The sequence below is a fragment of the Trichosurus vulpecula genome, chromosome 1 (genome assembly GCF_011100635.1).
Source record: "Trichosurus vulpecula isolate mTriVul1 chromosome 1, mTriVul1.pri, whole genome shotgun sequence".
NCBI lineage: Eukaryota > Metazoa > Chordata > Mammalia > Diprotodontia > Phalangeridae > Trichosurus > Trichosurus vulpecula.
Genome location: NC_050573.1, coordinates 138,316,379 through 138,342,214, shown reverse-complemented (window position 1 = coordinate 138,342,214; position 25,836 = coordinate 138,316,379).

Genomic DNA, 25,836 nt, shown 5'->3' with positions numbered 1-25,836 from the left:
TCAGACCCATAAGTGAGTAAGGGGTAATGTCTACCCCAAGCATGTGAAGACTTCCTAGGGCAGAATGGGTGGATGAGAACAATTTGTTCCAATGGCCATGGAAGGCAACTGAAGCAAGTGTCATGGAGTGCTTAGAGCCTGGTCAGACAGCAAAGACACCAAGGTCATCCATGATATCCTGGGCCATTGCCAGTCCTCTTGACTTTTGTCCTGCCACTGGACTGATGACCCTGGAAGAAGAAGTGAGGCTGAAGACTTTGTACAACTCTACCTCATTTAAATCCAGTTCATGCTCAGGTCAGGACATCACCCCCTGAAGTCACTGGTCCTCTTTGAAAACAAAGGACTGACAACAGCCTTTAAGAAGGGGCTAGACACTGAGGCACAATTCTTTGCTGGAGAGTCACTTTCTAGTGTGTGGCTCCCTAAACTGGTTTAGAATAAACCTATTTTCTTTTCAATCAGTTTCTGAAGTTATTAAACCAAGTCTTGCAAAAACTGCTAGGTGAGATTTTCCCTGGACTCTCCAGGCTGCTAGACTGAGAAATTTCCCTAGAGGTAATAAGAATTGAGGCAGAATTTGAACCCAGGTTCTTTGACCCTAAAGCCATTCTTTTTTTCACTGTAACAGATTGTGCAAGGAACAGCAAAATGGCCAGTTTGGTCAGACCAAATTGCACCCAAAGGCTAGCAGTGTATAATAAAGTTTAAAGTAGTTTGGAGCCAGGTTGGGAAGGTCTTTAAATGCCAAAGATGTTTGTATTTTATCCTAGAGGTCATATGGAGATAGTATAACAAGGATTCTTAATCTTTGTTTTGGGGGGAGAGGTGAGCAGGTTATAGACCCCTTTGACAGTCTGATAAAGCCTATAGACCCTCTTCTCAGAATAATACATATAATAAGGATAATAATAACAATGATGATGATGATGATGATGATCATTTGTAGAGGGATTTAAGGTTTGCAAAGCACTTTGAACCATTTGAACCTTATAACAATTGTGGGAGTCAAATGCTATTATTATCCCCATTTATACAGATAAAAAAAACTGAGGCCAGCAGAGGTTAAATGACTTGCCCAGAGCTACATAGCTAGTAAGTGTCTGAGGATGGATTTAAAATTAGGTTTCCTGACTCCAGGTGCAAGTAAAGGTGTAATTTCTCCTGTCCAAATTTAGGGATCCACTGAAATTTAAGGCTAAGAACCCTAAACTGTATTAAAGTGTATTGAGCAAGAGAGTGACCTGATCAGAGCTGTGCTTTAGAAACATCATAGTAGCAGCTGGGTAGAGGAAAAATGGGGAAAGGGAGAGACTTGAGGGAGGGAAACCAATTAAAATAGTCTAAATGAGAGCTAATAAGAGCCTGAACTAGGATGATGGCCACTGAATGGAATAGATATTATATAGATAGAATTGATAAGATTTGGAAATTGAATGTGGATAGATAGATGGGGGAGAGTGAAGATTCAAGGATGACTGAGATTCTGAACGTGAGTGTTTGAAAAGATGAAATATTTCAGTAGAAATAAGAAAGTTAGGAAGAAGGGTCGGGTTAAGGGTAAAGATAACGAGCTCTGTTTTGGACTTATTAAGTCTGAGAGACTTCTAGTTCAAAATATCCAGTTGGCAGTTGTGGATGACACTGAATCACCAAGGAGAGAACAGGGCTGGATGTATTAGGTTGGGCATCATCTGCATAATGATAATAGGCAGGTAGATGGCTCAGTGGATAGAGCATCACAAAGACCCGAGTTCAAATCCTGCCTCAGACACTTACTGGCCGTGTGACCCTCTTTTTGCCTTTGGAAAAGGAAATGGGCAAACACCCCAGTATCCCTGCCAAGAAAACCTCATGGCCAGTATTGGTCATATTGCATTAAGGTTTGCAATATACAATAAAGCAGTATGGTCCACAGGGTCACAAAGAGTTGTACATGACTGACCAACAGCAACAACATATAATAATTATAATGGAAACCATAGTTGCTGGTAAAGTCTCTGAGAGTGTAGATCGTAGAAAGGGAAGAGGAAGAATGTCAAAAACTAAACTTTGAGCTACACCCACAGTTAAGGGGTGGGATATGGATGCTCCTCCAGTAAAGGAGGCTGAGGAGTAGTCAGATAGGTAGAACCATGAAAACCTAGAGCATAGAGAGTATCCTGGAAGAAAGGGAGGTCAATAGGATCAAATACTACAGAGAGACCAAGAGGGATGGGGATTGAGAAAAGATATTGGATTTGGCCATTAGGAAGTCATCGGTAACTTTGGAGAGAGCAAATTCAGTTAAGTGATGAGGTCAGAAGCCAGGTTTAAGGGGATGAGAAATGAATGAGAGGAAAGGAAGCATGCACTATGTTTATAGACTCTTTCTCAGTGAAATGGGAGATAGCTTGAGAGGATGGTAGGGTCAGTTGAGTTTTTTTGTTTGTTTTTCGTTTTTTTATGATGAGGGAGAACTGGATCAATTTCTAACGCATAGGGAAGGATAGAATAAACAGGGAGGCACTGAAGAAGAGAGGTAATGATTACAAGGGGCAGTCTGCCTAAAGAGAACTTTGTCCTGAGGATAAATCAAAGTATGAAATTGTTCTGGAGCTATCATTGTATAACAGCATTTTTTTCCTGTACGGTTTTTTTTCCCCTAATTACGGGTGGAGAAACAGTGTGGTGTGGTAGAAAGAACATTGTCCTTGAAATCAGATCCGTGGTTTAATTTCTGGCTATAACACCAATTGTCAAGTTAACAAACATTTGTTAAGAACATACCAGGTGCCAGGCACTATACTAAGTAAGTGCTGTAAGTGCTAGGGATGTAGAGAAAGGCAAAACAAACAAACAAATCCACAACCTGCTCTCAAGGATCTCATAGTCTAATTGGGGAGACAATATATAAAAGAAGATCTACATAGGATAAATTGGGAGTTAATCTCAAAAGAAAGGCACTAAGATTAAGGAGGACTGGGAAAGGCTTCTGGTAGAAGGTGGGAATTTAGCTGATACTTGAACGGCACGGGAAGCCAAGATGTGGAGATGAGGAGGGAGACAATTCCAGGTATGAGAGATAGTCAGTGTAACTGCCTGAAGCTGGGAAATGGATTGTCTTGTTCAAGGATCAGCAAGGAGGTCAGTGTCATTGGATAAGAGAGTAGTGGAGAGGAGTAAGATATAAGAGGAAAAGGGTGTGATCTTCAGTAGGTCACATAACTGCCCTGAGTTTTAGTTACCTCATCTACAGAATTGGAATTCACAATGATTCATAACCAAGAGGTTGTGTGAAGAAAACACCCTGTAAAACTGAAAGTCCTCTATATTTGAGGGGGAAGGTGGTATCAGGATGATATTCTCTTGCAATAGTAATTCCTCTCTCCTATCCTTCCCTCTCCCCATCCCAATTAAACAACTTATCTCCTTCAGTACTTCTCAGAGGTTTAGCACATCTGGGTAGTTTGCAAATAGGTACTGTGTTTACCGAGGCTTACTATATGGCAGCATCACTGACTTTACTGATTTCTGACTTTGAATGAACAGCTGAATATTTTATTAAGAGAACATTTAAATCATTTTGAATGTTTCTGAAGCTCTTCAGAAGCTTTGATTTGATTAGCCCTGCTCATCATTATCCGTTTTTAGTTCCTACCCTACTGAATCACAAAGTCTACCTTATCCACTTCTTTTGTTCCCAAAAATGGATGAAGAAAACAACAGCTCTTTTAGGGAAGCTGTTTAGTGGAAGTTATGTTTGCCTGGTTGAACAGTTTCCTTTGTGGATGTCCTTGTTTTCTCTGGCCACATTGGACTGCAGTGGACAATTCTCAGGATGTTCCTCACAAATCTGTATGGGAATAGGTACAGGGGTGGGGAACCTGCAGCCTGAAGGCCATGTGGCCCTCTAGGTCCTCGTCGCACTTGAGGACCTAGAGGGCCACATGGCCTTCAGGCTGCAGGTTCCCTACCCCTGGAATAGGAGATACATTGAAACTGCATAAAGTCTTAATCACACCATACTTATTCAGTTCTCCAACTGATATCTCAAAATAGAATATAAATTACCTGTGGCTGGGTTGGTTTGGGTTTTTATTTTATTTCAGGTTGTTGGGTTTTTTTTTCCCACTTGGAATATTTCATCTACTCTTTACAACTCCTCCTCCCCTGAACTCTTGGCTACTGGTTGCAGCTGGGAGGTGGAGCTTGTCAACACATTGGGTACCAGGCTCTCAGGGAAGAAGTCTCCTGGGATCAGGGATCTCTTCAGGCTTCACAACTGCAAGGTTACCTGCCGGTACAAATGACGAAGGGAAAAAACAGCCTCTCCTCTTCAGTGACCCTCTTCCCAGGGTAGGTGGGCTCAAAGCGGCCCCTCTGCTGTGGCTTGTTTTATTCTTAGCACATGGAGGAAATTGACCTCTGATTTCTGTAGTGAGAGATGGTATCTTTTGTATGTATGGGGTCACGGTGAGGATTTCTGACAAACTTTTGCTTCCCGATGAAATAGAACTGGGAACGCTGCAGAGTGCCCCAGGTACGGAAACAAAAGGAACTCCTGTTTGATTAGCTTGGCTTGCCGTTTCGATTACATTGATCTCTTTCAAAGTCACTATACTTAATTTTTTCAAAAGACATTTTCCCCCTCATAGTCACCTCAGGATTACTTACACTTTCCTGATGCCTCTAATTATGTTATTTAAATGGATTTTAAATGGAATTGGGGTGATTCCAGTTTTTATTCCTGATTATATGTTCAACGCATCATTAGACAACCATTATATATTTGAGAATAGACATGCACATAATAGAAAATGGGCTGCATTTTGTCATTTAGTGTATCTTCTTACATTTAAACACCCTTCCTTCCCCCCCCCCAAAAAAAGTAGTCCTTGGAAAATCATAGCATTGTGTTGCAAAGAAGTCAGAAAAATACTTGTTTTTAAGGACATTCTAAAAGGCTATGGTTTTGTAATTGGAGATTGGTGGTGATCTGGTTGATGGTAGTCTTGGTTTGCTACATCACCTGGGGCAACGGAGAAGGCCCAGGGGAGTTTATGCAAAAGAATATCTGATTGCATGTAAGAAGAAACCTGTGTTCTAGAGACCCTGACTGTCCCCTAGATAAGGAGGACAATTTGTGCTGTTTTTCACTTTACTGGTTTCCCCTCTCCCTTATCCCACATACCAGAGGGAAAGACTGCTATTTATGTTTCTTAGCTTAGCTGGAATTTTAGTATTCATTATTTATACTATTTATACTGTTACCTCTTCTGCTGTGTTTTATAGTAGGACCCACAGCTGAGTAATTTGAGGATAAGTGTTACTTTCTGAAACCTGACTGAAATGCTAAAGCAAGAGAAGATGCCATGTACTTCTGCTGTAAATCTGATCATCCACTAATGTAGTTTGAACTGAATTTTACAGGGAGATGAGAGTCTCCCCACTGGAAGCATAGCCTTAACTATCTGGAAAGGTTATTACTTTTAAAATATTCTTTACCTGAAATTATCCAGGTGATTTAAAGTTAGTGAGCTCTTCACTAACCTGTTTTGTTTAAGTTATCAACAATACTGCCAATTCATTGGAGAGCTGCCATTATCACTGTGTTCTTTGTCAGTCAGTTCAGACCAGGCATTGTAGGTGAGATTTTTCTGCTTAATATTCACCGGTTCAGTAGCAGCAATAGATAAGTCACATCAGTTCCTTACTGTTAACTAGAAAAATTACTTAATATATAATCTGCCAATTATTACATGTTCTCTGTGCAGTTAAGTGACATAAGTAAAGGGAGCACTGGATTTTGAGTCAGGAAGACCTGAGCTCCAGTCCTGCTAGAGTCACTTACTAGTCATGTGATTTGGGGCTAATCACTTTGTCCCTCTCGGCCAGTTTCTCCATCTTTACAGTGGAGTTAATAATAGCACTTAGCTTTGGGGGTTATTTTTCTTTATTTTTACACACATTTCTGATTTCTTCTTCACACTATTACCCAAAACGAGCAAAAAGAAAAAAAAAGACGAAGAAAACCTTCATATAATACTAAAAACAAATTCCCACATTGGCCACGACCAAAAATCTCAATCTCTCCATGTCTCTGCTGTCCTCTGCTTTCCTCTCTTCTCCTCTCTCTCAGTGTTTGACTCTATTTCTCTTTCCTCTTCTCTTTTCTTCTGTTCTCTTCTTTTCTCTTCTCTTTTGTTCTCTTTTCTTTTCTGTTCTTTTCTTTCCTCTCCTCACTGATATATCTAATGTCTAGTAGCTTGGTAACAATTGACCCAACTTTATGGGCCGTGGTTCCAAATTGCTTTCCAGGATAGCTGTACCAATTTTCATGGCTTTACCAACAGTGCTCTGGTATGCCTATTTTCCCCTAGCCCTTCCAACATTAGCCATTTTTCTCTTTTCTCTGCCTTCTCTCTCTCCACGTATCGGTTCATCCAACATGGAACTATCAAACTATCAAAGTGGTTTTCCTAGAGTACAAGTCTGACTATGCCTCTCCCCTATTCAATAAATTCCAGTTGCTCCCTATCACCTCTAGAATGAAATACAAAATCTCTCTTTGCCTTTTAAAGCCCTCCATAGTCTGGTCCCAACTACCTTTCAGTCTTCTTATAAACTATGTTCCACCTATTTTGCCATGGGTGACCCTTGCCCCTTTTCTCTTCCTTAGACAAGACACTCTGTTTCCTGACTCAGTGTATTTTCATTAGCTGTCCCAGGTCTGAAATGCTTTCCCTTCTCATCTTCAACTCCTGGCTTCCTGGTTTTCTTCAAATCTAAGCTAAAATTATACTTTCAGCAAGAAGTCTTTCATGATCCTTCTTTATATTAGTACCTTCCTCTGAGATTATCTCCAGTTTGTCTTGCATTTAACTTTTCTATACAAAGTCTGCATATTATTTCCTTCATTAGACTATGAGCTCCTTGGGGACAAGGATCCTTCTTGCCTTCCCTCCTTCCTTCCTTGCTTCCTTCCTTACTCCCTCCCTTCATCTCTGTCTCTTTCTGTCTTTCTGTTTCTGTCTCTGTCTCTCTGTCCCTCTGTCTCTCTCTGAGTCTGTCTGTCTCTCTCTTTCTCTCTCTCTCTCTTTCTGTATTATTAAGTGCATACTATATGCCAGCCACTGTGCTAAGTGCTAGGGATACAAACAAAAGCAAAAAAAGATAATCCCTGCTGTCAAGGGGCTCACTGCCTAACAGAGAAAACAACTTGTAAACAACTGCATGCAAACAAGATATACAAAGGGTTAGACTGGAGATAATCATGGAGGGAAGGCAAGAGCTGAAACTTGAATGTGTCCAGGGAATCCAGAAGATGGGATTGACAAGGTTAGAGAATTCTGGGCGTGTTGACAAAAATGGCACCTCGTAGGTACCATTACATATAATATAATATTAATAATATTATATTTTATATGTATATATATATAATAAATACTTATTGACTTGTGATCTACTTGTGTAAACTAGAAACTCAAAGTTACTTTAATTTGAATTTCCCTAATTATTAGTGATTTAGAGCATTTTTTCATATGGTTATTGATAGCTTGGATCTCTTTGAAAACTGCCTCTTCATATACTTTGAATACATTGAGGAACATTTCTTAATCTTACAAATTTGAATCTTTATGTATCTGGGATATGAGACTTTATCAGAAAAACTTTTTGCAAAAGTTTTTTCCTCATTTATCTGTTTCCCTTCTAATTTTGACAACATTAGATTTGTTTGTACAAAACCTTTTAAATTCATATAATCAAAATTGTTGATTTTATCTTCTGTGAGCCTTTCTGTCACTTGTTCAGTCATGAACAACTTCCCTTATCAATAGATCTGAAAGTAAATTAGATAGATCTGAAAATAAATTCTTTTTTGCTTCTTTAATTTATGTTGTGATCTTTAATACCTGGGTCACAGAGTTGTTATGAGCATCAAATGAGATAAGGTATATAAAGACCTTCACAAAACTTTGAAGTACTACATAAATGCTAGTTATATTTATTTCTCATTTCATTGTCATAAAATAATTTTAAGTAACTCATGATATTTGCTTTGGGCTAATTGTTGTAAAACCCTTGCAACATAACCTTTATCTTTTGCACAGTCCTCACTAAGAATTTATTAAGTCCATTAATATGAGCCAAGCCCTAGGGATACTTCCTTCTTTCAAGGAGCTCACATTCTAATGAGGGAGGCAGCATGCAAACAACTATGTACTTTCAAGATACATTACCGTGTAAATTGGAGGTAATCACAGTAGAAAGGTACTAGCAGTTCATTTATGAAATATAATTCCAATATGAAACATGACCACCATCATAGATTCAAAAGTATAAATCTTTCTTCAAGATCATAGCATCAGAGCTTTGAACTGGAGGAGACCATAAAGGCCATCCAGTCTAACCCCCTAATTTTAGAGATGAAGAAATTGAAGCCAAGAGATTTGCCCTAAGTCACCAAAAAGTTGAAAGGCAGAAACTGAACCAATGTCCTCTGACTCCAAAGTTAGTGTATTTTCCATTGTACTATGCTGGCTTTCCAGTGATTCAAGATGTTAGATCTCTACTTGAGTGCTTCTATAGTAGGTTACAACCACAGATATCCAGGCCTTTTTAGTTACAAAAAAAATCCCACTGAATTTCAGAGAAGTTTAAACAAACCCAAAGCAGGAAATTCTTCATAGTAACTCTGAAAAATAAATGAACTCAATAAACTTGTTTTCATCTATATAAAAATATAAATTAGTTGTTGACCTACTGCCTTTTAGAATAAGTAATGCTCTGGTGGGTCACATTTCAGAGATAGGATCTTCCCTACACTCTAAGCTCACTGAACTGTTCTCTTTTTTATTTTTTCATTGTGATTTGTTTAGTAACTTTAAATTTAAAATGTAGTTTTAAATAAAGTCTGTAATTAAATAAATAGATAAATGAATTAATCCTAGTGAACGTTATCTCCATGCTGCTTTAAGGTTTATGACGTTCTTCACAATGACCCCATGAAATAGCAAGCATTTGTATCCCTGTTTTGTAGTTAAGGACACAGAGGCACAGAAAGTTGAAGGAAGTTGCCCAGCATCAGCCAGGTACTAAGTAACACAGCTTGGGATTCGAGCTCAAGTCTCCCGAGTCTAAAACAAATATTAAGGTCTTTTTCCGTTGCATCACTCTTTTTCTTTGTATATTAAAGTGCACAGGGGTCAGCAGAGAACAAATGCAGAACTGAAAAAAACAGTTTTTTTAGAAAGAAGTTTATTGTGTCATCTGGTAGAGGGGAGAGCCAAAATAAGTGGCCTGCTCCCTCTGGGCCTGTAACCTTTACACTATACAGAGTTAAAACAAAGGCACAAAGAAACAACAGCTGATTTGTCATCACATAAGTAGTTTCCAAATAAGACACATAGATTGATGAAAATACATATTTCAAGAAATTGAAAATTCCTTGCATCAATCATTGGCTCCCCTGGAAGGTTTTTGGGGTCAGCGTAACCTGAATGTCCCGAGTTAAACATTAAACAAATCTGGTCTCTAAGCAACCAATCTATTCTCTGAGCCACAAAGGGCTAAGTTCAAACAATGCAATGAGGTTTTCCCACACAGATCCATCTTTTTTCAGTTATTAAGTATTACATATAACTGGTTATGTTAACCTTTTAAAATGATCCTGAATTATTAACACGATTGCTAAAAACCTTATATGGTTTATCTTCAAAATTTGACTTCTGGGAATTGGAGTCAAAACATTTCCAACATGTTAGAGTTTTCCAGAAATTGTATTCCATAGTAACCTTAGATTGGAATCCCAAATTCTATAATAGCCATATGAACATGGGCAAATGATCTCACCTCTCTCTTCCTCAATTTACTCATCAATGAAATGGAGACACCAATGCTTACACTACCGCACTGAATTCCTACAAGGAAAATGCCATGTAAACCTTTAAGTACTATAGAAATGTGGATATTTTCTTGGATGGTGTCAGAATGCATCTTTATTATAATGTTTTGTATTATAGCTATTTCTGTTAATCCCTTGTGATAATAGTAACTTACATTTATGTAGTTATGTAAGTTATCAACAGTACCCCCAATCCACTGGAGATCTGCCAGCATCACTTTGTGCTCTGCCAGCCAGATCAGACCAGGCATTATAGATGGGATTATCTGGTTAATATTTCACCTGGTTTAGTAGCAGCAATGGATGAATCACTTCAGTTCAAAGTACTTTATGTATAACATCCCATTTGAGTTTAATAACAGTTCTGTACTATCAACCATAATATATCCCATTTTGCAAGTGAAGGAACAGGATTGGGTATATTGTATCACCAGCACCCAACACAGTGCCCCAGCACATGGTAGACACAAATACTTGTTGATGGATTGCTTAACTGATCTACCAGTGGTTACACATCTAGTGTCAGAGATAGGATTTGAACCCAAGGCCTCTTGGTTACAAGGTCAAATCTCTATGCATTCTTTTCATCCCCCAAGCCTGTGAGTTTCTTTGGGACAGAGATTATTTCTTTACTAAAATATACTTTGCCCCATTGTATAGTACAGTGCTCTACACGTATTAGTCACTTAATAAATGTTTCTTGTATTGTGCATTTAACCAATCTTTAAGAGAATGAAACCCTCTCTTTTACTTCCATTTTTAGCCAGAACTTGGTGGCACGATCTTCATGTATTATCTGCTTAATTGGCTACCTTTTTATCCAGCAAAAGGCCTTCTGTAGAAAGTGCCTGGTGGAGGAAGGGGGTGGGAGTGGAGGGGTGAATTGAAGTGAACATATCTCCAAAACAGTTTTTTACTACAATAATAACAACAACCAACTGGTTTTCTCAGAGTAGATTAAATAAAAATTCCCCAACACTCCAAGGATCTATGATTTAGTCACGGTGGGAACTCCCTCCGCTGATGTAGATAACAGGGTCTCTGCCACTTAATAAATGGTCTTCCAGAGATGCTGTAGCTTAAAAGAAAAAAAATCATCCCAACTTGATGATGAGGTTCTTTGAACATAATGAGTCCTGGGCAAAGAATGCATAGTCACCAGCTTATTGTCAAAACATTTCCAACTATGTTAGAGTTTTCCAGAAATTGTATTCCATAGATAATAGCCTTTAGAAATCAGTGGTCACTGCTATAGCATGGTGACCCAGAGGAATAGGACTTCAGTAGATGAAATACAAAATGAATTATTTTTTAAAAACTCACAAATGATGCATTTTTTTTCATTTTAAGCATCAATAATTTATGACAGCTACTAACAATATTATGCTGTCATAAAATTATTGACACTTAAAATGAAAATTGCATGTATGATTGCCACTAACAATACAATGGGGCAGCTAGGTGGCACAGTGGATAGAGTGTGGAACCTAGAGTCAGGAAAACTCATCTTCCTGAGTCCATATATGGCCTCAGACACATACTACCTCTGTGACCGTGGGCAAGTCACTTATCCCCATTTGCCTCAGTTTCCTCATCTGTAAAATGAGCTGAAGAAGGAAATGGCAAACTACTCCAGTGTCTTTGCCAAGAAAACCCCCACATGGGGTCATGAAGAGTCAGATGCAACTGAAAACAACTGAAAAACAACAACAATATTATGGTAAATAAATGAATGAATAAATCATTTAAGTACCTACTATGTGCCAAGCACTGTGCTTTTATTTTGTATACATCTGATATTCATCTGATCTTCACCACCACTCTATGATATAAGTATTACAAGTAACATGATCTTCATTTTACAGATGAGGAAGCTAAAACTTAGGCCAAATAATTTGCACATGGTCATTCAATTTTAAAGAGTCAAAGCAGGCAATGAACCCAGGTCTCTGCAGTCTCTAAGCCCAGCCCTCTTTCTGTCATACCATACTGCCTCAAACATCCACATATTCAAATGACTAATTTTCCCATCTCCAATACTTGAAATATTTGAAATTTGAAGGGAGAATTACATCTTGGAAGTATGTGCTAGTTTATTCAGAATTTGAGCCCCAACTATAGTTGAAGTCACTTTATAGTTGTAATTTCACAGAGATTAAAAGATCAGAACTGTGCCTCTGATACAGTTGCTGCTGTCCTGAATTGGGTCACAAATGGAAATTCCTTAACTGTATTTTTATGCTGTATAACAAAGTGTCTCTGTTCTCTACATATCTCCATTTTTTTAAAGTTTTAGTTTTGAAGTTCAAGTGAAGCACAGACATGAGGCAGAGGAACTTGGGAAATATAACAACTGTTTGGTATTCATGTTTCAATTGATACTTTAAAAACATTTTTTCCCATTGGAGTGTATTATAGACTACCTGGACAGAAAGATTTTTGGTGAGAAGTTTGGGAAACAGATCACAAGCATGACACAGAAGCATGATATGGGAACAGTAATAGCTAGTGTTTATAGTATATATCTATATCTATCTATCTATCTATATATATATATGGCAAAACAATTGCTATATGAAAATATATTAGATTAATATTAGATAAAGTAAATTTGAATTAATATAAAATTTAAATGAGATAAACAATATAAAAATATAAAATTAATGAAATATATAATATAATAAAATATAAATTAACATAAAATGTAAAAATTGATTATCAAACTATTATTAATATATAACATAATAAATATTATTTTATTTGATCATCACAGCAACTCTTAGAGGTAGATAGGTGCTATTTTTATCCCCATTTTACAGATGAGGAAACAGGCAAGCAGAGGATAAGTGATTTGCCCAGGGACACAAATCTAGTAAATGTCTGAGGACAGATTTGAACTCAGGACTTCCTGAATCCATCCTGATGTCTGTTTTGGGGGCATAGTCTCAAATGCATGTACCCTAAATTTTGGGAATACAGATTTCAAATGTTTCAGAGGAAAGATAGGATTCCATGGAGTAAAATACTTCTAGGGAAGTCAGCCCAAGAAGGATGAAAGATACTCAAGAAAGAAATTCACTTATCCAGAAATCTGTGACCTAGCGCTCTCTCCCTTCCTCCTGTCTTTCCCTCTCCTCTCTCCTCTCTCCTCTCCTCTCCTCTCCTCTCCTCTCCTCTCCTCTGTCTCCTCTCTTCTCTCTGTCTCTTTCTCTGTCTCTATCTCCATCTCTCTCTATCTGTCTTTGTCTTTCTCTGTCTCTCATTCTCTCTCTGTCTCTACTCTCTCCCCTCCATCCCATTAAAATACACACTCTTTTTACCGGTCTATGTATCCCTAGCATTGCCTAGCACATAGTAAGTACTTAGTAAATATTTGTTGACTGACTCCCTGAATTACAAATTTGATGTGATGGTCCTTCCTCTCTCCTCCCCACCCCACTTCCTTGTCCGTTGCTTACCTAGTTATGCCTCTCTATGACTCAGAAGCTTTGAATTACTTGCTGAAGATAAGACAGTTACTCAGCTTGGGAATCAGGAGAAATACAAAGATCTTAGTAACATAGCATTTTAAATGTTCAGAAATATTGGCAATAAACTCTTTTCTAGGTATGTAAAGAGCCACAGTGGGAGTTCCTGAAGATACATCAATCAATACTTCAGTGTTAAATTATTCTAATGAATTGTAGAACTGGGTCTACAAAAGTGAAACATTCAGACAATTATTATCTTAATGATTCAGCCAAAGGATTTTTTCACCTGAATTAGCCCAATAATGAATGCAAAGTCCTGGTTGTTTGCTTTGCCTCAACTATATACCTGAATTACCCAGTTATATATTTTACTTTGTTAGTATAGACCTGGTCTTTTTGGTGCCTTTGATTGGGCTGACAATTAAGGCTGCTACTAAGGTGGCTGGTTCTTGCTGACCAGATAATGGGCATTATGTAAGGGCCCTGTGAGGACATTTGGAAGGCAGCCTTCTAATCTGGAACATTTGCCCTTAGATCCTCTGCCCTAACTGGGGCATCTTTCACATTTGAGTGCCTTGAACGTGTGACTGACTCCTGAGAAAGTAAGAAGTTAAAAGCATTTATGACTGCCAGACACATAGATGGAACCTAAGTACATTCATGCAGGCCTAAGGGAAGTCAGGCAGTAAGCATCATGAGAACTAGGCAGTGGTCTTAGTGCTCTTCAAGAAGCAGGTCTATTGAGAATGAAACAGTGGGGCTAGAAGAAATTTAATATAAGCAATTTCACTCAGCTATTACCTTTCCTGTAAGTTTCTCTAGAAACCTGTTTTCTTGAGGGAGCCCCAAAGGTCCTTGCTTTAGTAGAATTTGCACGTGTTTTCTTGGCCTGGGGACATGGATGAGAGTAGAGATGGCATTTGTAAATATTAGCAGAGCTGTTCAAAATGTAGGTGAATGTCTAAAAATAATCTGCTAGGCTATTATAACACTTCAAGAAAAATAATAAATGCTTAGAATGATGAATAGAAAGGATGCAGACATTGGGAAAATGCTCAGAGGGTGCCCAGGCTGCATTGGTATAAGTCTTAAAATTATAATTTAGCTGTATTTCAAATACATTTATAACTGCTCAGGTCTATATAGGGTGTACCCATATGTATTTTCACAAATAATTTCCCATTGGATAGACAGAGAAATCATGGCACAGTAGAAGGAGAACTAGAATCTCTGAAATGACTTCATGTTTCCTTTTGTGTGCTTGTTTTGTCCCAGTGTAGAGCAGTAAGCTCCTTAAAGTCAGGGAGAGTTGTGTTTTTATCTCTCTATCTCCAGCCAGCTTCATTGTGGCATAAGAGATAGAAAGCTGGCCTCCTGGGTTCAAATCCAGCTTCAGTCACATTTGAGTTGTGTGACCCAGGGCAGCTCATTTAACCTCTCTGAGCTATACTGATGGAGTTAGTCTCCTCGTCAGGAGTTCCTTAAACCAATTAAAACTCAGGTCCTCAGGTCTGGTTAAAGAATCATTCCCAGCACCCGACCCATGATAGATGCTTAACGAATGCTGATTGAGTGATTTATCATTTTATTCCTCGTTGTATGTGTTGTATGCCCCCAGGAGAATTTTAGGTCTTTGGAGACAGGCGTTATTTCATTTTTGTCTTGGTGTCCCCAGTATGTGACATAGTGCCTTTTATATAATAGTCATTTTTGAAAGTTGTATTGATTTTTTAAACATTACAAACACTTTCAGATTTTTCTTATTCCAAGGGGGATCACTTGTAACAAAATAAGGCAAATAAAATTAACAAAATAGTGCTGGCTTCAGATACTTGGTAACTGTGTGACCTTGTGCAAGTCACTTAACCCTGTTTGCCTGAGTTTCCTCATCTGTAAAAGGAACTGGAAAAGGAAATGGTAAACCATCCCAGTGTCTTTGCCAAGAAAACCCCAAATGGGGTCACAAAAAGTGAAAAATGACTGACCAACAAAAACCAAAATAGTGACTTCGTTTGAAATTGCATGCAACATTCCATGTGTTATAAACTCTCTATTTTTTAAAATAAAAGTTTTAAGAGAAATCAGTTTTCTCTTCCTCCCATCTCCCATGCCATTGAGAGAGAGAGACAGAGAGAGAGGGAAGAGAGGATGTAACAAATATGCATAGTCAAGCAAAACATTCTTTCATTGGCTCTATGTAGAATACTTAATATGTTCTTAATAATTGTTTGTTGAATTACTGTGAATCTGGAAACCTGATCTTTTTTCTGCCACTAACTGGTTCTGTGATTAAGAGTCACAGTGTCTCATTATACCCCCCTCATTGGGGCAGCTAGGTGGCACAGTGGTTACAGGTGGTACCGGTCCTGGGATCAAGAAGGCTGATGTTCCTGCTGGCCTCAGACACTTACTAGGTGTGTGACCCTGATCAAGGCACTTAACCCTGTTTGCCTCAGTTTCCTCATTTGTAAAATGAACTAGAGAAGGAAAAGGCAAACCACTTTAGTATCTGTACTAAGAAAACCCTAAATGAGGTCACAAAGAATCAGACACAACTAAAAATGACTCAACAACAACAACATACCTCATCACTTCTCTCCTGGAATATTAAAGAAACTTTCTAATTGGTCTTCCTATGTCTAAGTATCTCCCCACTCTAATCCATTACTCCATTCAACAGCCAAAGCAATCTTCCTAAAGTAGAGGTCTGACCATAATCATTCTGTAGACCCTCAATAAAACCTTAATGGGTCTGTAGGATCACATGTAAGGTTCTCTTTGTGATTTAAAACTTTCACAACCTGGCCCGTTTCTCCCTTCCCCCAGTCTTCTTATACTTCACTTTCCTCCTCATACTCTATTATAAAGCTACATTGGCTTACTTATTCTTACACATGTACAGAATTCTACCTTCTGACTACCTGACTGACTGACCCTTGAACTAGCTGGACCCCATGCCTAGAGTGGTCTTCTTCATTTCTGCCTTGTAGTATTCCTGGCTTCTTTCAAGAATCAGAACTCAAATCCAACCTTCTATAAGAATCCTTTCTTAGTCTCTCACCCCATTTCCCAGCTATCGGCGCCTTCTCCTCTACTCTGGGTATATCTTATATGTACCTAGTTATTTACATGTCATCTCCTCCATTAAAAAATAGCCTCTTGAGAAGGACTATTTTCACATTTCTTTATGTAATGTAAAATTTTTCACATTCCTTAGTATATTGAATGTGTGTTAACTAACTACTGTACCTCTTTGGGCTGCAGTATCTTTATTTGTAACAGGGGATTGGTCAAGATGTTCTCTAAGGTTGCTTCCTACTCAACAGTTCTATTATTCTGAAAGAACTGAAAGTCTAGCCTGCCTGCATTTAATTCTTGTTTTCTAGGAAGCAAAAGTAAGGACCCCATGGAGTTATTGGTGTAATTATACATCCAGGACAAGGAGCTGTAATTCTTTAGATGTGATTTATAAAAATGCAGCAAGTATAGAAAAGCAAAAAGAATGCCATAAATAACCAGAATAAAAGAGAAAAACTTACTGTTAGCTTCAATCTTCTCTTTAATTTTCTTGAGTCATTGACATCCATGATGGACAAGTGCCAGAGAGGGGAATGAATCCTACCTGATACTATACTTTATATCTAGTTGCCAGACTAGCATGGTATAGTGGAAGGAGAAGCAGAATAGAATTCCTAGAGAAACAGCATGTTGGAGTTAAAATAAATCTGAATTTAATCCCATCTCTGCTACTTAACAGCTCACTGATTTGACTTCCAGAACATCTTGCCTTTCCCAGAATTAGCTCATCACCTGAAATCTCATCATCATGCAGATTGACTCAGCTTTGATACTCAGCAGTTAACACCCTCACATACCTCTCATCTCTGATTCGAGGGCTGAACAATAAGCTCCTCTGAAAGCCTTCCCTTTATAGGGGTTTTCTTTCGAGCCCTTTCTAGGGCTCAGAACTTTGTGAATAACTTCATTTCTCTCCCCATGTTTCTGCCTGGTTTCAGCACCACAAACATCAAAGCTGGCACCAGTCCCCTCTCTCCCTCCTCTTTTTTAGACTCCTTTTGTGTATTTTCTTCTATTAGATTATAGGGGCAACTAGATGGCTCAGTGAATAGAGCACTAGGCTTAGAGCCAGTTCAAATCCACCCTCAGACATTTACTAGCCCTATGACCCTGGGCAAGTCACTTTACCTCTGTTTCCCTTGATCGGCTGGAGAAGAAAATGACAAACCACTCCAATATCTTTGCCATGATAATCCCAAGTGGGATTGCCAAGAGTTGGAAATGACTGAACAATAACTATCAGATTGTAACCTTCTTCAAGGCAGGGACTATCTCTCTGTTTTGTATTTGTATCTCCAGTGCTTAGTACAATGCTTGGCACATAGTAGGAACTGAAGTGTTTACTGACTATTGATTAGTGTGACCATAGGCTCTCTGAACCTCAGTTTCTTGAAGATAGTAATATTCATGGTCCCCACTGCACATCAAGAATTGTTTCATTTCTGACTTAGTTTTCCCAGAGCTTGGTATTTCTAGTGACTTTCAAAGATTAAGAATCTAAAAAAATGTTTGTTGTGTAAATCAATCCATCCATCAATAAACATTTATTAAGTACCTACTATATATACCAGGCACTCTGCTAAGCACTGGGGATATAAAAAGAGGCAAATGCAATCCCTGAGCTTACAGTCTAATAGGGGAGACAACATGCAAACAAATATATACAAAGCAAGCTATATACAGAATAAATAGAAAATAATTAACAGAGGGAAAGCACTGGAATTAAGAGGGAGTGGGGAAGGCTTCCTATAGAAGACAGGATTTTAGTAGGGACTTTAGAGAAGTCCCAAGTCAGTCTCTAGCTCTAGCATTCCAGGATGCTGTGATAGCAAATTAATTGTCAAGAGTTGTGCTTTTTTTCTTTCATGATTAAATATCCCTAGGAGTACTGAAAAACAAACTAAAATTGGCAACCCTCTGCCATCCAGGAAACTACAGCAATAAAAATAAGCCCTGCAGTCACAGGATCCTCCTCCAGTGTCTTTGTGATTGATGTGATGTTATCACAGTATATTGTGTGATATTTACAACAAGACATCTTTCTAGCAGCTGGAATTATAACAACAGTGAACCTATCTATGTTACTTTAAGATTTGTGAAGCCTTCCAAAGACTTTATCTCGTTTGAATTTCACCATAACTCAATGAAGTAAGTACTGTGGGTATTATCCCCATTTTACTGGTAAGACTACTGAGGCTGTGAAAGGTTGAGTTGCATGCCTAAGTGTCAGGAGTTGGATTTTAACCCAGCTCTCTCTTGCTTCCAAGTCCAAGCTTTATTTCTGCTATACCATATTGCTAACTCCAGCCTGAAAATTAATAATATCCTATCTCTTTCATGATGTTTTTTTCAGAAACAATACATTTTCATAAATTATGAGATGCTATTGGAGTTATTTTACAATTTACTTGTTTTCTCTTTAAATTACAGTTGGATATAATGAATGTAAGCTATCTTGCTGGATGACTTAGAAGACAGACCTGTAATTCCTGTGTTTTATGGAAATTTTTTAAAAGTTTCACTTCAAAAGAAATGCTTTCAAATTTGAAATAATTTGCTAATAATTCGACCTTTCATAAATGCCACTTTTCCTTGGGAAGAGATGTATTTGAAATTGCTCAATTTCTTTGACCATGAGTTATGAAGATTAGTGATAGTGAAGATAATTAGATAAAGTGATTTGCTTCTTGTTTTAATCCTCCAAGTTGTGGTGAGGATGTAGCTGGGCATGTGATCAGATAGTGGTGGAGGCAATGAACTGAAGTCATCCTAAAATGATAGTTAATTAACTTGTAGTTTATTTATCTGGTACTGTTGGTCAACCATTTGCTACAAAAGGAATTGTTTTTATCTGTTCATATGAGTTAGTTAATTCTGGGGGAAATCAAGGCAAAAACTTCAACTGGTTAAAGTGTTCCAAAATATTTATATGCTAATGTTTGTCTAGGTAATTTTTTTGTTTTCAGACACGTCCAACTTTTTATGACCCCATCTGGGATTTTCTTAGCAAAGATACTGGAGTAGTTTGCCATTTCTTTCTCCAGCTCATTTTACTGATGAGGAAACTGAGGCAAACAGGGTTAAGTGATTTGCCCAGGGTCTGAAGTGTCTGAGGCCAGATTTGAACTCAGGTCTTCCTGACTCCAGGCCTGGTACTGTATCCATTGCCCCACCTAACTGTCCCCTAGATCATTTTACTTGAACTAAATACATAGCATAGAGTAATGGTTGGAGAACTGAGCTTGGATTCAAGAAGACCTTAGTTCAATTCCTAACTCACAATATAGGCTGTGTGATTCTGGGCAAATTACTTAACCTCTCAGTTTCTCAGGCAATTCTGCATAGGCTATATGTTGATGAGCAGGTATTGCTTTTGCATTAGTAGGTGGAGTTTCCTTCTCAGGAGTTCTCTTTCCCAAGGAGATCACTCCTCTGTCCGAAAAAGGACCTAAACTCATCAATTGAGAATAATCTAGATCATTTGTGCAAATGTACCTCTAAAGAATATGAAGAGATAGGTAGATAAGACACCAGTACCGAACCTGTGCCCAGTTCTCTCCAAGGGTCCATTTGGAATTTTCAGGGGACAGAGCCGCCCCCCCCCATGCTACTTCTGAATGATATCTCAACATGGTCAATATACTATCAAGGCTGTGTCAGCCAGTGCCAAATGAACCTTTCTTTAATTTGATTTTTAATTGCACCGTGAAGAATCAGCACCCTGATTCCTCATTCCTGGGGTCAGCACAAGGTTATTCTACTTTGACATTGATCTCCAATGATGTACACAAACTTTATAGAGTTCGGTATTGACAAAGACAGTACCAAAGGGACAAGAAATGACCTGTTCTGGATTAATCCTTTGAAAAATAGTTACCAGATAATGTTTCACTTAAAGTAAGATGACCGCAGAATATTTCTAGCAATTCTTTGAAAAAGAAAACAATAGTGGACAGCCATATTTTATTTTTATCTGCTTTATCATTTCTAGATTGTGAACTCCTTGAAGGCTGGGACTGGTTTTTTCACTTTGCTTTTCCTTGTGTCCTTGGTACCTACCACAGTGCCTGGCACATAGTAGGCACTTAATAAGTTCTGGTTGACTGACTGGACCCACCTCAGATATTTCAACAGGGAACACCATTCAGGGGTATGAAAATCAATGTAGCCAAGTCTGGTTATACATTTATTCAGCATTCAACAAATTTTAAGTACGTACTGATGGTGTGCTTGGGTGCCTGTGCTTGGACCCCAATTCCAAAATCACATTTTTCCCTGACTTTAAAACACTATCCCTGGCAGTTTCTCCCCAGCCCAATACCAAGCAACTACTCATGAGTGGGTCCCAGCAAAACACTTATCTCTCACCTTGGTACAGTAACAAATTGCACCAGTAAGAGTTATTAGCTTGAACTGGCTTTGTGCTAACTCATAAAAATATTCTGTACCCACTGGATTATCTATACCAACTACCTACCTCATTATAGGCTTCCTGGACTCCTAGACTTTAGACATATGTATACTCCCTAGATCTATCTTGTCAAACAAGACATTGGTGGTTGGCAGACTGGACAATCCTCAGTCGGCCCTGACCACTAGTTAATTTAGTGAGGTAGCAGACCTAAAAACCACACCTCCCTGTGGCCCCACCTTGGGCTTTTCCAGGTGAACTCTGGGTAAAACTCCTGTGCAGTAGATACAAAAAGTACATGTTCCTTTAAGAACTTACCACTCCTTAACCACTCCCTAATCCTGCCCCATATCATCTAGTTTGCTTACTTGGCACATGTTTTACTATAATTTATCCTTATAAACTTTAAGGTCACAGGTTCCTTAAGAACTTTTGCCTGCTAAAAAGAGTAAAAATATATCTATGCCAACTTGACTTAAAGAATACTTGAGTCTGTGAATTCATTCCAGATGACCCTGTCCAGTACCCCAGCCCTTGAGAGGTCCCTGAACCCTCCTCAAACCACATCAGTCCCATGTATAAAACACTGTGGGGTAGAAGAAAAGATAAATAAAATATGGTCCCTAAACTTAAGTAGCTTATAATCTAATAGGGGAAATAAGGCATATACACAGATAAATAGCACTTTAATTGAAAGATTTTAATTGTATTAGAGGCATTATAAAGTGCTATGAAATAAGATGAGGAATGAAAAATGTTTATAAATTATTCTTCTATAATTTGAGTGTATAATCTGCACTGCTTTTTATTATTAACTTTATAGAATAAATAGAATAAATCTATCTCAAATAAAATATATAATATGCTATATATGAAATATATAATAGAATAAAATATAAAATATCCTATTGAATTATGTGTTTTCCTGAGAAAAGATCTCTATCAAAGAATTATAAAGAGATCACTTAAAAAATTCTGAGTCACTAATGAGCATTTAAAATGTAGAGGGAATGACGTGAGTCACCAAGATTTACAAGGAGGTTCTCAGCAGAGAATAGAACATAGCTCTTTTCCTTTCATTCTTTGCTTACTAGCCTGCTTCCTCTGACAATGACTAAATCCATTCACTGAATCAGATGATCATTCTGCTCTATTACTGTTTCCTGATCATCTTTCCATTAGGGATTTTCTGGGTTTGTTCCATTGTCTCCAACGGAAGCAAAAGAACTAATTATTTAATAAAGCATTAGATTATTTTAGGCAATAAAAGAAAACTTCAAAAATGGAGGAAACAAATGAATTTTGATCTCCCAAGTAACTTTAATCTGATTCACAGTGGTAAAATAATAAAGGTTGGACATTTTTAATAGCTTTACCCTTCTTAAAAAGAAAAGGCACAGATTGAATTTAGTTTGATATATTACTGCTTTTCTCAAATGCAAGTCACCTGAATTTAAATTTGCCTTTTTTTTAATGTGGAACACTCACCTATGATATAGAGCAGGGCTGCAAGTTATGCTGCTTTTTGATTCTCTACATTGCTAAGCCTGGCAGGATGATAGTCTAGGCTATTTGGAACTCTTTTTAAGTATGGTGTCTCATATTGGCAATAAGGCTTGTGAATGCAAACAGCCCCAAGGAAACCACAATCTAAAACATCCCAAGAAATAAGACTGGTTCTCAACTTTCAGTCTTGGAGATTCAGGTTGTTAACAGGTCCATGGATCTGATTTGACCAGACCTCTCATGAGTGCCCCCCTCTTTCTTTTCTTGAAAGGCACAAATAATAAATGTCTTTCAAATCTGTATTTTTAGAGGAGGCTCATGCTGACATATAAAGAGGACATATCCCTGCTTGAAAATCTTGACAGGGATGCCATCAAATCGATAGGCATCACCATTTTTAATGGTTTGTATCAGTGTGCAGAACAGTCATTTAGAGCTTCAGCTAAACCTGACTAGGATGAATCTGGGGAAGCCTGTCTCTTTTCCCTGTATCCCTCACATTCTCTCTCTTCCTCTCCCACTCCTTCTGTTTCTCCCTTTCCATCATTGTTACTCTCTGGCCTTGTGATTTCTCTTCCTCCCATAAAATCTTAGGGTATGGGTGTGGTAAGTCAAAGTCAGGCCTTTACCAGTCCCAAGGTAAAGGGGAAACTCCCTTGAGGGTTGAAGAAAGAACCTGAGAGACTTCCCCCTGAAACCAGGCATCTATCTTAAGTTACATTCACAAGACAATATCAAAATCCATTAGATATCTACTCAACACAAGCTTATTGTACGTTTCAGATAAGGGCTGTTACCCATCCCTGGTTGGAGCTGACATCTTTCTCTAACAATGGTATAATGTTCTAATATTCATCACTCTCTCGTATCTCATGAATTCTTGGATTATTTGGTTGGGGCATCCCAGAAAGGAATAAAGGAGAGAGCATGGCTGCCTTGGGCACCTATCTTAAATTGAAGGCTCCAGGAGATACTGATCAGTGATATGAAAGGGCCTCAGAGGCAGAGTGATCTTTCCTAGCGAGAAGGCTACTAGGTCGTGAAGTCCAGAGAGTCCAAATTGGAGCCCAGAGAGAAATGAAGAACTTGCATTGAAGACTGAATACTAGACTGTACCTTACCTTAAAGATAATCTTGTTCCTTGTCTTTCATTTTATGAGCGGGGCAGCTGATGTCCAGAGAGGATCATGGCATCATTAGATTAGTTGGAAGGGACCTCAAAGGCCATCTGGTCCACCTTCCTTCATTTAATAGCAACATAGCAAGGTTAAGTGACTTGCTCAGGGTCACTCCTCTAGTAAGTGTCAGAGGTAGAATTTGAGCCCAGGTCTTCCTGAATCTGAGTCTAGCACTTATTAATGAACTTACCCAAGGTTATGCAAAAGTAGTAAGTTGAAAATCGAGGATTCAAACCCAGGTGCTCAGATTCCAAATCCAGTGTTCTTTGTATTATATCGTGCTTCTGAAATCTACCCTGAAAATGATGGGAATGTTACGACTGTGCAAGGAAAAATGCTAGCTAGACTCCTAGTGCCTTTATATTTGAACAGTTGAGTGTCATGATACATTGACTCAATGAAACATATCCAGGGATTTCCTCAAATGACTCCATATTTAATTCATCCAAAGGATCAGGTAGAATGTAGGCTTTGGTTAAATACAATCAGAAAAAACTATTGAGAATAACTTCAGTAAATTTAAGGTAAATATGGTGAGGTAATGTAAGTAATTAAGGTAGTATGAATGTGAACCCTAAAAATACAGACACTCTTGCATCCCTACAAGGAGGATGAAGCTAGATTATAAACAGGATCTTCTTAAGGCTCTGTGCCATTGGAGGACGATTCTTCTCTGACATCTAGTTAAAGTGATGGATATGGTCATTCATTTCTGGCAGAAACATCCTCTGCTTAGGCTTAAGAAACAAATCACCAAGAAAGGCAAAGACAATGAAACTCCAGAACCTTATTCTAATACTTTCCTGAATTCTGAGGCAGGCTAATGCCCTCATAAATCAGGGAATTTTGGGGGGGGAAATTTAGTGAGAGAACACACTGCCCATATGGCAGAGCAAAAATTGTACCTTTCATATTCAGAGCTCCCATCTAGACCTGAAGTTCATTCCCAAACTTTCTTTTTTTAAAAGTGTCAGTAAATGTTTTTTAAGTGCTTGCTATGTGCCAGGCACTGTGCTAAGTCCTAGAAATACAAAGAAAAGTAAAAGACAATTTCTGCCCTCAAGGAGTTCACAGTCTAATGGGGGAAGACAACATACTATTTATTAAAAAAAAGGTTGAAAAGAGTGGGGAGGGTACCACGATGAAACTGGGTGGTAAATGAAGAAATGGCATAGCTGGGCACCCTCCTTACTTGGAGGATCTGGGGGAACCCTTCAATGTCCACCTTCCACCCTCTCCAGTGAGAGAGAGGGAAGGACCCTAGGGGGGAGGAGTATTAAGGAGGTTTTCAGAGTTGATGTCATCTTGTAGGATGAAGAGTTTCTGGAGATCATGATGTCCAGATGAGCAGCCTGGACTTCATGACCTTTTTCCCAGCAAAAAATTTAATTTCCTTAGTTTCTTCATCTGTAAAATCAGGAGATTGTATTCAGCAGTCTCTGAGGTTCCTTGTTTCTCTTTCTACCCTTCATCCAAGGATAGGCAGCTAGGTGGAATAGTAGAGAGAGCACTGAACCTGACGTCATGAAAACCTGATGGCAAATCTAACCTCTTACCGCTGTGTGATCCTGGGCAAATCACTTAAATTCTGTCTGCCTTGGTTTCCTCATTTGTAAATTGGGATAATAATAAGTTACTTTCCCAGGGTTGCTGTGAGGATCACATGAGATATTTGTAAAGTTCTTAGTACAGTGCCTGGCACAGAGTAGGTATTTAATAAATGTTTGTTTCCTTCCCCTTCCCTATGATTCAATAAGATAATAATGATAGCACTTACTTAAGGTTTGCAAAGTACATATATTATCTCATTTGAGCCTCACTACAACATTCTGAAGTAGGTATGCTTATTTGTTTTCATTTTCCAAATGAGGGAACTAAGACTCATAAGTTTAGTAAGTTGCTCAGGGTCACACAGCTAGCAAATACTTATTAAGTACCTATGTACAAGACAATATGCAAGGGGCCGGTGATACAAAGGTAAAAAATGATACAGGCCCAACCCTCAAGGAGTTTATGTTCTGCTGGCTATGCATTTAGATCACATTTTGTGTTCTGAAATTTTGTTGGGAAGAATTACTTTAAGAAACACAGTCATGTGTATGGGAATGTGGATTTCCTCTCCCAATGAACCATGACACATGGTTGTCTATGACTAAGAATAACATATGTAGACCACTATTGAATATGACCTTTCAGAGGGAGGCAAGGACACTCTTTGGTCCTGGCCAAGAGGTCCAGCGAAGCAACGCCAACCTTATTTGGAAGGAATAGAGAATAAGAATGGCCTGTCATGATGCTGTGGAAAAG